Source organism: Apodemus sylvaticus, chromosome 1 (assembly GCF_947179515.1).
Source record: "Apodemus sylvaticus chromosome 1, mApoSyl1.1, whole genome shotgun sequence".
In the NCBI taxonomy this organism is placed as follows: Eukaryota; Metazoa; Chordata; class Mammalia; order Rodentia; family Muridae; genus Apodemus; species Apodemus sylvaticus.
The window spans coordinates 113,475,001-113,487,776 of record NC_067472.1 but is presented as its reverse complement, the minus strand read 5'-3'; the positions used below and the strand labels follow the sequence as shown (position 1 = coordinate 113,487,776).

General features: G+C 45.5%; 1 protein-coding gene across 2 annotated transcripts in view; it reads left to right on the top strand.

The window, feature by feature from the left end:
- The window catches only part of Rab30 (RAB30, member RAS oncogene family), an 88,211-nt gene that overhangs the window by 30,203 nt on the left and 45,232 nt on the right, over positions 1–12,776 (top strand). The window contains exon 1 of one of the 2 annotated variants that reach the window (XM_052158576.1): positions 10,091–10,176. The exons of the other annotated variant lie outside the window; for it this stretch is intronic. The gene's annotated coding sequence lies outside the window, so the exon portion shown is untranslated. Of the gene's footprint in view, positions 1–10,090; positions 10,177–12,776 lie in introns of those variants that run through there. 2 annotated transcript variants of the gene reach the window in all.

Sequence of the window (12,776 nt, the reverse complement as noted above, 5' to 3'; positions counted from 1 at the left end):
GAAGTGAAGACTAAGTGTCACGATGGAGATAGCTGTGCAATTTTTTATCTGTTTGACTTTGTGTATGTCTGTGGTATGTGGGCATGTGTATATGTGGTATGTGTTGGGCTGTGTGTATGTGTGTATGCTTGTGTGTACACATGTACATTTGCCACTGCGTGTGTGTGTGTGTGTGTGTGTGTTAGAGAACAACCTTAGGTACTGATCCTTCCCTTTCACCTTTTTGAGACTGGGTCTCTTGTGCACTGCTGTGGATACCAAGCTAGCTGGACTTCTCCACCTTCCATCCTACCATAGGACCCTGGGATTACAGATGAGTGATACTGGGTCTGGCTTGACATGGTTTCTTGGAATCTGAACTAAGGTTTTCATACTTGTGTGACAAATAAGTTACCCACTGGGCCATCTCAATACTTCTGGTCAGTTTGTTTGTTTGTTTATTGAGATAAGGTCTCACTATGTATCCTTGGGCTGGCCAGGAACTCTGTAGACTCGACTGGCCTCGAACTCATAGAGATCTGCCTGCCTCTGCCTCCTGAGGGCTAGAATTGAAGGTATGCAGCACCATGCCCGGCAGCTGAGCTGCATTTGTCCAGTGACACAGAAGTTACCCCCGTTCACCCAGTTCAAGCTAGAGACCTATGAGTTTGTATCCATCCACATCCTCATACAAACCACCAGCAAGTGTTTTCAGTCCCACACATCTGGGAAATATAAAATCCATCTCTACTGCCTCACTGTGGCCCAAACCCCTAATCCTTTCTCCCCTCTCCTTGTTCCAACTTTTTTGTCTAGTCTTTCTTCTACACAGCACCAGAGTGCTTTAATATTCCTTTAGAATAAGTCTTTAACTTTTTTTGTTACATCTATTTATTTGTGTGTGTGTGTGTGTGTGTGTGCATGCACCCCTGTGGATGGATGGGGTCAAGTCAGTGTTCTCTGGGGTCAGGAGTCAGGTTGTCAGGCTTAGTGGTGAGTGTCTTAACCTGCTGAACCCCACTGTCTTTTTACTCTCTTTGTAAGGTCAGCATACACAATAATGATCCGTGTATATGGCGTGCTCATCAGGGATGCCTCCTCCCTCCTGGATGCTACCCATCAGATTCAGGTGTTTGTTACTGCAAAATGCTGTACTGAGTGAGCTCGGCTCAGGATTATCTCTGTAGAACATGAATTGAGTTGCATCACTTCCCCCATTAAACTTGACTTTTGTTTTTCGTTGCCCTTAGAATAAAATCAAACTATTTGCAGTAGTTCCCAAGACCCCACCTCCTTTGAACCATCCATCTTCCTGCTGCGCTCAGTCCCTTCTTGTCCCCATGGCTCCCTACTCCTTCCTGCTGTTTGTCCGTGCACTTCCTGTTCCTTCTGCCCACACTCCTCCAACACTCTGCCAGCCGCCCTCACCTTCCTGAGAGGCTGACTCCTCCTCTTTCAGGTCTCAGCTGGACTCTTTGTCTGAGAGGCGGGTCTGCATTCTCATCTCATAGCAGAAAGGATATTAAAGTCATGTTAAAACACATCTGAAGCTAGGAGTGGTGGTGCTTGTCTGTAATCCCAGCATGCAAGAAAGTCCAGAGTTCAAGGCCAGCTTGAATTATAGAATAGCTGAGCATGGTGGGGCATTCCTATGATCCCAGTTCTTGAGAGGTAGAGACAGGAGAATCATGAGTTCAAGGCCAGCATCAGTTACATAGCAAGTTCTTGGCCAGCATAGTCTCACAAACAAACGAAGTATGTGTGTGTGTGTGTGTGTGTGTGTGTGTGTGTGTGGGAGGGACCCTAAATCCAAAAATCAAAAAACAAAATAAAACCCAAAAACCAATCAAATAAACAGACTAAAAACAAACAAACACCAACAAGTCAGATTTGAATATGAACTTTAACCCTTCCTGTGTGACTTTAGGCACCGTATATTACCTCTCTGAGCTTGCTGCTGTCTCTGCCCAATAGCAGTCCTGTCTGCCACATAGAATATTCTCCAGGTTAAGACACAGCTGCCTGGCATACGTGTGCTTTGTCTGCCTCGGAGCCATCCTGAAGCCTCATTGTCTGTGCATGGAAGAGTCCTTTCGTGTTGCAGCCTGCTTCATGTAGCTGGGGGTTGTGCCTGTGTTTGCACTGCCCATAAGTGAGGGTGTCATATTCCTGTGCTACACCCTTCTCAAGAGACATTTTCCTGGCTTGGAAGACAGTTCTAACTCAGTGTATGAGCTGTTGGACTGGGTGGGGCTCCGTATGACCATCTAGGAGTATCAAGCACAGAGCTTTCATTGGGGCACAGAACACAGTGCCTGAGAGCTATGTGAGCGAAGCTGGCAACATGAAGCTCCTGTCTTGTCAAGATGGATTGGGATGCTCTGTCTAGACAGTCCCTTCCTTTGGGAAATCACAGTTGCTCTAGGTAGAGGCACGTGGTCTCCTGTTACGAATACAAAATGAGCCTGTGTGTGGTTGGGTGGAGGCTGCTTGTAAGGTTGTGTGGATTGATGAGGTAGTATACAGGAAGAAGCTGCCTGTCCCTCACACATGGGGGTCTCTGGCTAAGGGTGGCAGCCTCCTCTTCACCACATGCAGAGTCAGCAGAGCCCATGTGCTTGAGAAGGTTTAGTGATCAGAATTCCCAGGGCCAGTGGTTCTATGATTCCGCTGCAGGGTACTGGGGGAACGGGGACTGAAGGTAAGCCTTGAATAGATTGGGAAGGAGCAAGCTCTGTGAGACTTGCTTGCCAGGCCTGATGACCTCGGCTGTTTCCTTCTGTAGGCTGTTTCCTTCTGTAGGCTGCAGGAGTCTTTAAGGTGGGAATTAGATAGCCTAGGGTTAAAATCCTGATGCTGGTTAACATCAAAGCCATAGCTTGTTCATGGTAAAATGGGGATGGAAGTGACTTCTATCCTATCTAATTGTTCTGACGATCACATGATAGAATGCCATCAAATAGCTTAGCTTATTTAGTGCCAGGCACATAGCCAGTGTGCAGCTAGTGACCATTCTCTTCTTATTAGGGAAGGCAGTCCAAGGTGTTTAGTTTGATTCTTTCTCACCTCAGTGCTGAGGATTAAACCTGGGGCCTCACAGATGCTAAGAGATTTTGTTTTGTTTTAAGAGGGGGTAGGGGTTGAGGAGAGACAGGGAGGCTTACTCTGAGCCTCTGTCTGGTATGGTAGCAGGCTCACAGCCATCTTTCTTCCCCAGCTTTTCAATGTAGAGAGTACAGGTGTGAGCCAAGTTCAGGCTTCAGTTTGTGGTCATTGTCTCTGTCTCCGGGGACTCTGTGTTGTATAGGCTGGCCGCGAATTCACCTTGAACTACTGCTTTTGTGCCTCTCCCCAAGTGCTAGGGTTACAGGCATTTTACAGGCATTTGTCACCATGCCCGGGTTATGTGGTGTTAAGGATCCAACCCAGGGTTTCATGCATCCTAGGGAAGGAGTCTACTAGTAGGCTGCATCCCGAGCCCTGTAGTTTGGATTTTTTTTAATTTAATTTTATTTTATTTTTTTTGGTATTTAGAGACAGGGTTTCTCTGTGTAGCCCTGGATGTCCTGGAACTTACTCTGTAGACCAGGCTGGCTTCAAACTCAGAAATCCACCTGCCTCGGCCTACCAAGTGCTGGGATTAAAGGCATGTGCCACCACCGCCCGGCCCTTGTACTTTACTGTATTAAACTTTGGTCTTGGTACCCTGAAGAAGTTACCCAGCCTCTCTGAGTTGGAGGGTTTTTTCCCCATCACACAGAGTTCACAGTTCCCATCCACAGAGAGACGGGCGGGCACAAGCTTGAGATCAGCATCGCTTCGGGAGCAAGTGCTTCTGATGCACACGTCCTTTCCCGCTGCCTCTCAAGTTTGTGAAATCTGGTCCCTTCCCTTTAAGCTTGTTAAGATTCTCCACTAGCTTTGTATGCAGCTGCGGGCAGGCAGGCAGCTTTGGCAGAAGGAGAGAGGAGCCTTTAGAGAGAAGAAAAAACGACTGTTTCATAATCTGTGGGCACAGAACTGCTGTAGCCACACCCTGTGCTCTGCAGGGTCCTGGGTCCTGGTGCAGTTGGCATGTGCCATGCTCTAACCTAAGTAATCCCAGAAAGCAGCTGCTGTGAAAGGCAGTACTGAATGCAGAATGGATTTTTTCCCCCTCTGCACTCCCGCGAGGAAGCTGGCTCAGGGATTCTTAACTGCAGAAGGAGGGGCCTTCGGGCTTGGACTGCAGTCCTGCCTTGCAGCCAGGGGTTTTCTGGTTTTCATTAAAATTCTTGGGCTGTCTTTGGAGATTGCTCCATTGGATATGACTTTGCTGTAGCTGTCGTGCTGCCGTCTCAGCTTCACCCTGTCAAATACCAGTGGCCCGAGGAGGAGAGACTAAAAGGTGGGAGACGGCTTGGCAGAGGGGTTTTGCTCAGGGGTCTGTGCAGGGGGACCCCTAAACTGTAAAGCTTGACTTTGCTGACTCCCAAATGCGAACAAGACGGCAGACACAGCCAAGCCCGGGGATGGGTGGGTGGCGGCTAGCTCGAGGGCAAACCGAGGTCTCCGTTAATGTTAATGGAATCAGTTTGACCTGATATTTCTTTGAAGGTGTCGGTAACTTTGTGTGCCTAAAGGGGTCTGGGTCAGGGTTTGGGCCAGTTCTCTGAGGGTGCCAGGCTTTTTTAAATGATAGTTTCGGGTGCTGAGGGCATCTCACTTGGGAGTGAACCCTACCCACACCTGGGAAGCTGAGTGATCTGTGATTCTGTGGTTGACGCGCTTGTGACCTTGTACCAGTTACAGTCCCAGCCTGGACATGGTAGTGTGCTTCTGAGGATTAAAGGAGACAAATTATGTAAAGCTCTTGGCAAATCCTATATTCTCAACCACCGGCAGACGTTATTATAAATCGGGCTAGACTTGACCTGTCAGTCCGGCTCTCCAGGCCCTATCCCAGTTCTGTCATCTGAACCGTTTCTTCAGCCTCCCTCCCGGCTTTATGCCATTTGTGAATTTGAGGCAAATGAATTCCCTGGAGAAAGCTGGAAGTCTTCTTACTGGAAAAATATATGAAGCTATATAATTGGCTTTCCCAGGGAGAAGTTTAAGATGTCAGATAGTTCATCACTAGGTAGCTTAGTGGAAGGAAAAGATTTTTCTTTAATCATTCTTGATGGATAGATTTCAAGAAAGCCATGTTAATTGATCTTGGGAATAAATATCCCCCAACGATAGCCCCAAAAGAGCATCCCTGAGGGATGCCTTCTCGTAAACTCCATTTCCAGGCTTCTCATTGTAACTTTATCTGTAAGCCCTGTGTTTTGGCTTCGGTGGATGGCTCACAAGAAAACCTAGTTAACCTGAAATGTAACAGAAGACTAAGGAGTGCTTTTAAGCTCTAAGGTTAAAATGAAAATGATGATCCCATCATTCAGTTAATTAGAAGGAAATCATTGATTCCCTAGAAGCAGCATTTGTCCCCTCCTCCCCAGAAAGGTGACTGTCCTGACTTTGTGGTCTTCATTCCTTTCCTTTTCTTGGTGGTTTAACCAGACACGGTTGTATTACTTAAATTATTTTGGGTTTTTGTTTTTTGTTCTTTTTTAACAAAAGGAAGCATAAACTTAATGGGTGTAAACTCTTGGTCAGTCTGCTTCTTAGGCCCTGGGGATTATGGAAGGTTCCAAGGAGAAAGCAGGAAACATGGAGAGTAAGTGTGAGGGCTATCAGGTTGTGCGCTGCTGGGGTGTCTGAGAGTTATAATCTGGTCACAGAGTGGACCTCAGTGCACTGTCATTTCGAGTTTCCCTGCCCTTCCTCTGGCTCTTAGGAAGTAGCTCAGAGTCAGACTCCTTTAAGTTAAAGTGAGTGCCATCCCTGAACCCATACAGGCGTCAAGGAGCAGGTGCACAGTGGAGAGGAACCTGCTCCCCCACCCCCCTGCATTCTTGAATTCTTTGTCCGGTTAAGGAAAGTTTGCAGTAGTACCCAGCGACTGCCCTGACCACACAGTGGATCCCCTAAAACCAGTCAGGCATCAGGGCTTAGACTTCCTGGAGACAAGGGAGAAGAGGACAGGTTGAGCAAACAAACACATACATTTAGGATGTAGGACATGGTGTTGACAGCTGGCTGGGCTTGTGAAACCTTAGTGACATTTTAAAAAAAAAAGAGTAATGACCTAAGAATGAATTCTGAGATCTGGACTCATCTGCACACCTGTAGCTCCAGGCACTCGGGAGGCTGAGGCAGAAAGATGGCCTGAGCTGAGGCGTTCTGTGGTAGTACAGAGAGACTCCATCTAAAAGAAAAAAAATGTAACTGACAGAAGCATGTGATTCTTGCTTTGGTTTGGAATGGAGTGAATTCATTTGCTGGAACTGCCGAAATAAAACACCACAGGCCAGGGTGGCGTAAACAAAAACTTTTCTCTCAATTCTGAAAGTAGGCAGAGCAGTGTGAAGGTGTTTGAGTGCTAGTTTCCTCCGAAGCTTGGTTTTTGTTTTTGTTTTTGCTATGCCTGTCTGGAATGGCCCCATTTCTGTGTCCTAGTCGCCTCTCCTGTAAAGCTACCAATCAGATTGAGGCCTCTTTAACTTCCTTACTTCTTTAAAAGCTCTGACCCCAATTAAAGCTACATTCCGAGGGTCCGGGAATAGGTTAGCGCTTCAGTATGAATTTGGGGATTGTAACACAGTTCAGCTCATAACATAGAATTCTGTTTTTTAAGAAGGCATTTTAGGACGGTTGTGAGCCGTGATGTGGTTGCTGGGATTTGAACTCCGGACCTTTGGAAGAGCAGTCAGTGCTCTTAACCGCTGAGACATCTCACCAGCCCAAGAAGGCATTTAAAAAAAAACAATTTTGGGGAAATTTTAGTATATGTGCTGCTGAAGCAAACACGATTTGGGGGAAATTTTATCACAGATTGTTAGGTGATAAATATGAGTTACTGGTATTTTTAGGAGTGATAATAATATTTTGAAGGAGAGGTGATATAATAATGGACTTCGAGATACATAAAGATAAAGTGTCATGAAGTGGAATTAAACGAAGGTAAATGTGATAGATTAAGTTAGTGTGCCAAATTCGTGACTCTGGAGAATGGGTGTAAGAAGGGCCTCCTTTTGTATTTGAAACTTAGCAATCATACATATGACACAAGAAAGGATTTCCCGCCAGTGGAGGGGCTGGCATCTTCAGAAGCGACCATCTTCAACATGCCTATACCATGAGCGCTCTCCCAGCCGGGTGGTTGGCTCTGTGTGTGGTAGTCACACTGGGGGACCTCCTGCCCTGGAAACTGCTTTCTTGTCGATCACGTCATGAAAGACATCCTCTGGGAGCATCTTTTAAGAAAGTGAATGGAGTATGAATTCCTATAATCCCTTGTGCTTGAAAGTGCTTTTAGACTTGATTTATCTTTTGCCTTGCACATTCCTTACTTCTCTGGTTGCTGTGATAAAGTACCCAACAAAGGTGACTTTAGGTAGGAAGGATTTATTGTGGCTTACCATCGGAGGGTACAATTTCTCACTGCAGGGAAATAGTGAAAGGAGCCTCCTCCGGCAGCGGAGCACGCCACACCATTGATCAGAAAGCCAAGAAAAAACAATGCTGGCACTCTGCGAGCTTTCTTTTCACTTGCCTGAATCACAGCTCGCTGTATGCTGTTGCCCACACCCAGGGTGGGTCTTTCGTCTTCCATTAAACCTTCCTGGAAACACCCTTATAGCCATCCCAGAAGTGTGTTTCCATGGTGATTCTAAACACAGTCCCTTGACAGTGAGGATGAACCATCACACCTAGGCATTGCAGTCTGTGTTGGAAGTCGTTTTCTTTTGCCTTTTAAAGGTTTTGCTCTGTTGTCATCTTGCTGCTGTGGAGAAAGAAATCAGAAGGGTTCTGGTGTCTCATTTTTTCTACGGAGCCTGTTCACCTTTTCCCTGAATGACAGCTTATAGAAGGACTCTCTTCTTCATCTGCCATTTTCTGAAATTTCATAAAATCTTTACAGTGGTTGGTGACCCAAATCATTTCACCATGACAATCAGAATCCTTTAGTTCTTTGGGGTTTTGTTGCATGTCATTGTTAGGATATTTCTTTCATTTTTCTCTTCTCTCTTTCTTGGGAGTTTATTTTGTCCGCCAACAGGCCCATTGGAGTAATCTGCAGAACGTTCACCACTTCCCTCTCTTAGTTTCCGCATCTTTCCTTTGATTTTGTTTGATGCATTTTGTCATGTTTATTTTCTAAACCTTTTATTGAGTTTTAAAACTTTCTGTGGTTTTGTTTTGACATTTTATAAGAACTTTATATTCTCATAGTATTTTCTCTTAAACTGTCCTGTTTATTTTGTGGTTGCAAGGTTTTTACATTTTTCTTGTGCATGAGTGTTTTGCGTGCATGTATGTGCACCTGTGTGTGTCTGGTGCCCCCAGAGGGAGCATTGGCTCGCTCAGAACTAAAGTTAGAGATAGCTATGAGCCACTGTCTGCATACGGGGAACCAAACTCAGGCCCTCTGGAAGAACAGCAAGCACTCTAAGCTCCTAAGCCATCTCTCTAGCCATCTTTAAGTCATTTTATCTATCATTATCATTATTATTATTATTATTTGAGATAGGGTTTCTCTGTATAGCTCTAGCTGCCTGAACTAGCTCTGTAGCCTAGCCTAGCCTCAGACTCACAGAGATCTGCCTCGTCAGTGCTGGGAAAGCTTGCCCCAGCACCACTTGACTTATTTAATTATTTTAATTAATTTAATGAGAATATTAGAGGCATCTTTCCTTTTTCACAGGGTACTTTAACTAAGAAGTCACTCTGAAATGATTCCTTGGCCGTCCTGCTCTGGAATAAGTGTGTGTGTGTGTGTGTGTGTGTAGCTGGGGACATAGGAGTATCAAGATCTTGACATTATAGCAAGTGAAAGGAACCTCTCAGTAAAACCTCTTAGAATATGATGTCATTTCTAAGAAATGACTAGACTAGACAAACTGATGGAGACTGCAGATGGATTAGTAACGGCCCAGAACTGGAGGCTGGAGAATGCAGAGTGACCTCAAATGGGGAAAAGGCTTCTTAGGAGAAGAGGAAAGTGCTCTAAGATTGATTGTAATATACTTTAAAATGTTGAATCGTATGTTTTAAAAGATCAATTGTGTGGCATGTGAATTCTATTTCAATAAAGCTATTTAAAAATGCAGTCAAGAAAGTCCAAACACAGGACACTGATTACTAGCTCTGGTCTAACCACAGTGTGATTGCGGAGGTGGTGTGGGGGTGGTGTGTGTGTGTGTGTGTGTGTGTGTGTGTGTGTCTTTGTGAGGACCCTGATGTCAGCCCTCAGGTTTTCCTTGGTTGCTTCCATTTTCTTTGCAGAGTGAGATTCTACCTGAAACACAAGCAGAGAAGCAGGAGGGCCTACCCGTTGGCCCTTAGGGAGCTGTAGAGATGTGCTTCCTACCCAGTCTCTCTGGGGACTCCCAGGCCGAGGCATGCTGCTTCCACTGTGGGAAAGGAAGCCTTGGCTCCTGACGACGTCAAATCAGAGAAGAAGAACAGCATTCTCTTTGCTCAGGGGCGCCCATGGCTGGTCATGGATATTTTGTTGCCTCTCTAGCCTTGACTCCTGTTCCCCAGAGTTATTTGGAGCAAATGCTGGACATTTGTACAGATGCTCCCCTGTGACTCGGCCTCCAGAGTGTGGTCAGTGAGGCGGGAGCTGGAGACAGACAGCCTTGAGCAGCTTCGCCCTGTGTTCTTAATCTTGGCATCCTCACATCTGCCTGGGAGGAGAAGGGCCTGGGTTCTGTCCATGATGAGGATTCGGGCGTTTAAACAGCTGAGTCTCGGCTTTTCCTGCGAATGTCTCAGGATTCAGATTTCCCCAGTTTATCTCTTCCCAACCTCACTAAGTTTAATACCATTCTCCTCTTTCATCTGTGTCTGTACTTGCAAGCTTTCCTTGGGGGCGGGGGGAACGCTTTACTGAGTTTTCATATAGTTTGGGGTATATGCAAAATTAGACAGAGTTCTGTGAGCCAGCTTGGCTCCTCCCTTTTCCTTTTAACCCTTGCCTCGGTGTCTACTCAACTTGCTGACCCGATTTATTCACCTGTATGCTTATTTGCCTAGGAGGCTTTCTGAGGTCTTCAGGACACTGAAGGTTCCCATGCCTCTTGGTTCACATGTCTCTCTTGCGGCCCGGTGAGGAGTCCCTGCTTTTCTGCCCCCTTGGCCTTCTCTGCTTAGTGCCCATTTACAGAACTGCCTGCCTGGCCTTTGCTTTCCGCCTGGCTTGCCCGGCAGCCCTGTTACGCGCTCACCTGTCTCTCTGCCCCTTTGGCCTGAGGAGGGGAACTTGATCTCATTCTTCTCTGCTTTATGACAACGGTGCCTCCTTCTCCGCACACATTTCTTAGCTGGATAATTCAGCATTGTGCTTGCAGGGTGGGACTGGAGAGTGCACCATGGGACCTTTGCTTCTTACAGTTTAAAGGCACTACTGTGGGGCAAATATTAAACAGCAAAACGTGCTCTGTGGGCTTGTAATGAAACACCGTTTCCTCTGTGACCAAGTCTGATGTACTCAGTCAGCAGGCTGGAGAAGAGGGAGGGGAAATGGTAGTTTCATGAATGTAAACATCCTAATAGGGACGTGCTGAACTTGTTCAGACGGGCAATCATCTTCCTCCTGTGGTAGAAAGGTTGGCGCCTGCACTCCATTATTCTATGGAGAAGGACATAATTTGTTCCACATTGACAGACATAGTGTGTTCCTGTGCGTTTTCTTCTTTGGACAAAACCTCAGTAGGGTTTTGGAAATCACAGAATGCATTCGCACAAAATCTGATGTTAGGGTCATTATGTGTATGAGGTCCTGTTCCAAATAAAAACGTAATAATGAAAGGATGACAACATGTTGTCTCTTAACATATGTTTCCACAAATGTTAGAAATCTCTCTCCGGAGGAAAGGTACAGGGAGCTGCCAGTGGGGTCGGCTTGGAGTGACGGGCTGAGCAGCTGCAGTGTTCCTTCAGCCTTCTTGGAGCCCCGGGGGACTAGTAGGTAACTGCATTCTTTAATTTGCATTTCATGAGAAGTACAACTGGGGAACCCGCTCCTGACTCCAGTCAATCTTTTCTTGGTCTAGTTCAATGCCACTCCCTCCAAGGCCTTCCTGTCAGCACCCAGAGATGCCCCGCCGTTTGCTCCTGCTTTGCACTGTCCCTACCTTCTGGGAAATCACCTATTCCTCAGTCATGGTAGATTTCCTTCTTCTACTGCACTGAATACTTTTGAGAGCCATCCCCAAGTCCAGAGGACACTAGTGGGGATGGATGGGCTGGGATCAGAGCCCAAGGAAGCTTGGGAACTCAAGACCCTTATTCCTTAGGCATGTAGATAGGCAGTGGGCAGACTCCCCGAGAAGATGCAGGATCAGTGTGGGAGTCAGACCCCACACAGGAGATCCTGGGAGTATAAACTGAACATGCTCAACACCTGTGGAGACACTGGATGTGTCAACTTAATCCCAATATGTACGTACATGTGTATGTTTGATCTATCTATCTATCGATCAATCGATTGATCGATCTTGCCAGTGTGAGTTAGAAGCAAGGCTGGAGAAGTTGAGAGCATTATGAACAGGTTGAAAAGTTTTAGACTTGAGTTTGAAAAGTGTGAGAAGCCATCATCGGATTCTTTTAATGGAATCGTGATATTTGAATGGAAGAGTGATATTTCAACAGATATTTTGATACCAAACTATGAAAAATGAGTTTGAACTGGGTAAGAACAGAGGCTGAATAGCCCGCTATACCTCTCCACAGTAGCAGAGTGAGGTAAGACGGAGTCTGTCATGGGGCTGTGCCAAGAGGGTACAATTCGATAAATATTCAGATAGTAATAGGACTTAGGGAGCAGGGAGGAGTCAAGTTCAGTTTTCAGGCTTTAGGCTTGTGTATCTTTTTTTTTTTTTTAAATTAACTGACATGTCTCTTGATGTCTTGCCTTTGACACACCCCAGGTGAAAGGTAGGCTTTGGAATGACTTACTGGGAGATAGTGTTTTATGGAGATGTTGGCATGTAGTTTCTTTAAAGACATTTGACATTAGAGCACGTATATGTTGTTTGTTTTGAAACTTGTATTTGCCTGACTCCTGGAGTAGTCTATTGGGAGAGAATGTGATCCCAAACAGATTGCTATCAGATTCACCTATTTTTTCTCTCATTCATTCATTCATTCATTCATTCATTTTTATGTTGAAGATTGAACCCAGGACCATGCGCATGTGAGGCAACTGTCTCAAAACTTATATATAAGAAATTTCAGGGCTGGAGGTATAAACCAGTAATAGAGTTCTTGTTTAGCATGCATAAGGTTCTGAGTTTAATTGAATGAGGAAGAAAGGATACAAGGAAAAAATGGAGGAAGGGAGGGACACAGAGACACAGGAAGAAAATTTCAAACTTTAAATTTGAGACAGAGTCTCCTTGTGCAGCACAAGAGAGCCTAAGACTTGCTATGTATCCCAGACTGTGGTCAAGTTCCAGCAATCTTCTTGCATCAGCCTTCCCATTGTTTTATTATAGATAGGTTTCATACCCAGCCTGAGGATTTTTTCCACATAATTAATTAAAAAAAATCTGTGTAGCTAAATGGAAGAAATCTTTGTAATAGTCTAAATTTCAATTCTGATTTTGGTAAGTTTTCCTGTCTTATTTTAAAATTATAAAATAAAGTATACTTATGGGGCTGGAGAGATGGCTCAGTGGTTAAGAGCACTGACTGCTCTTCCGAAG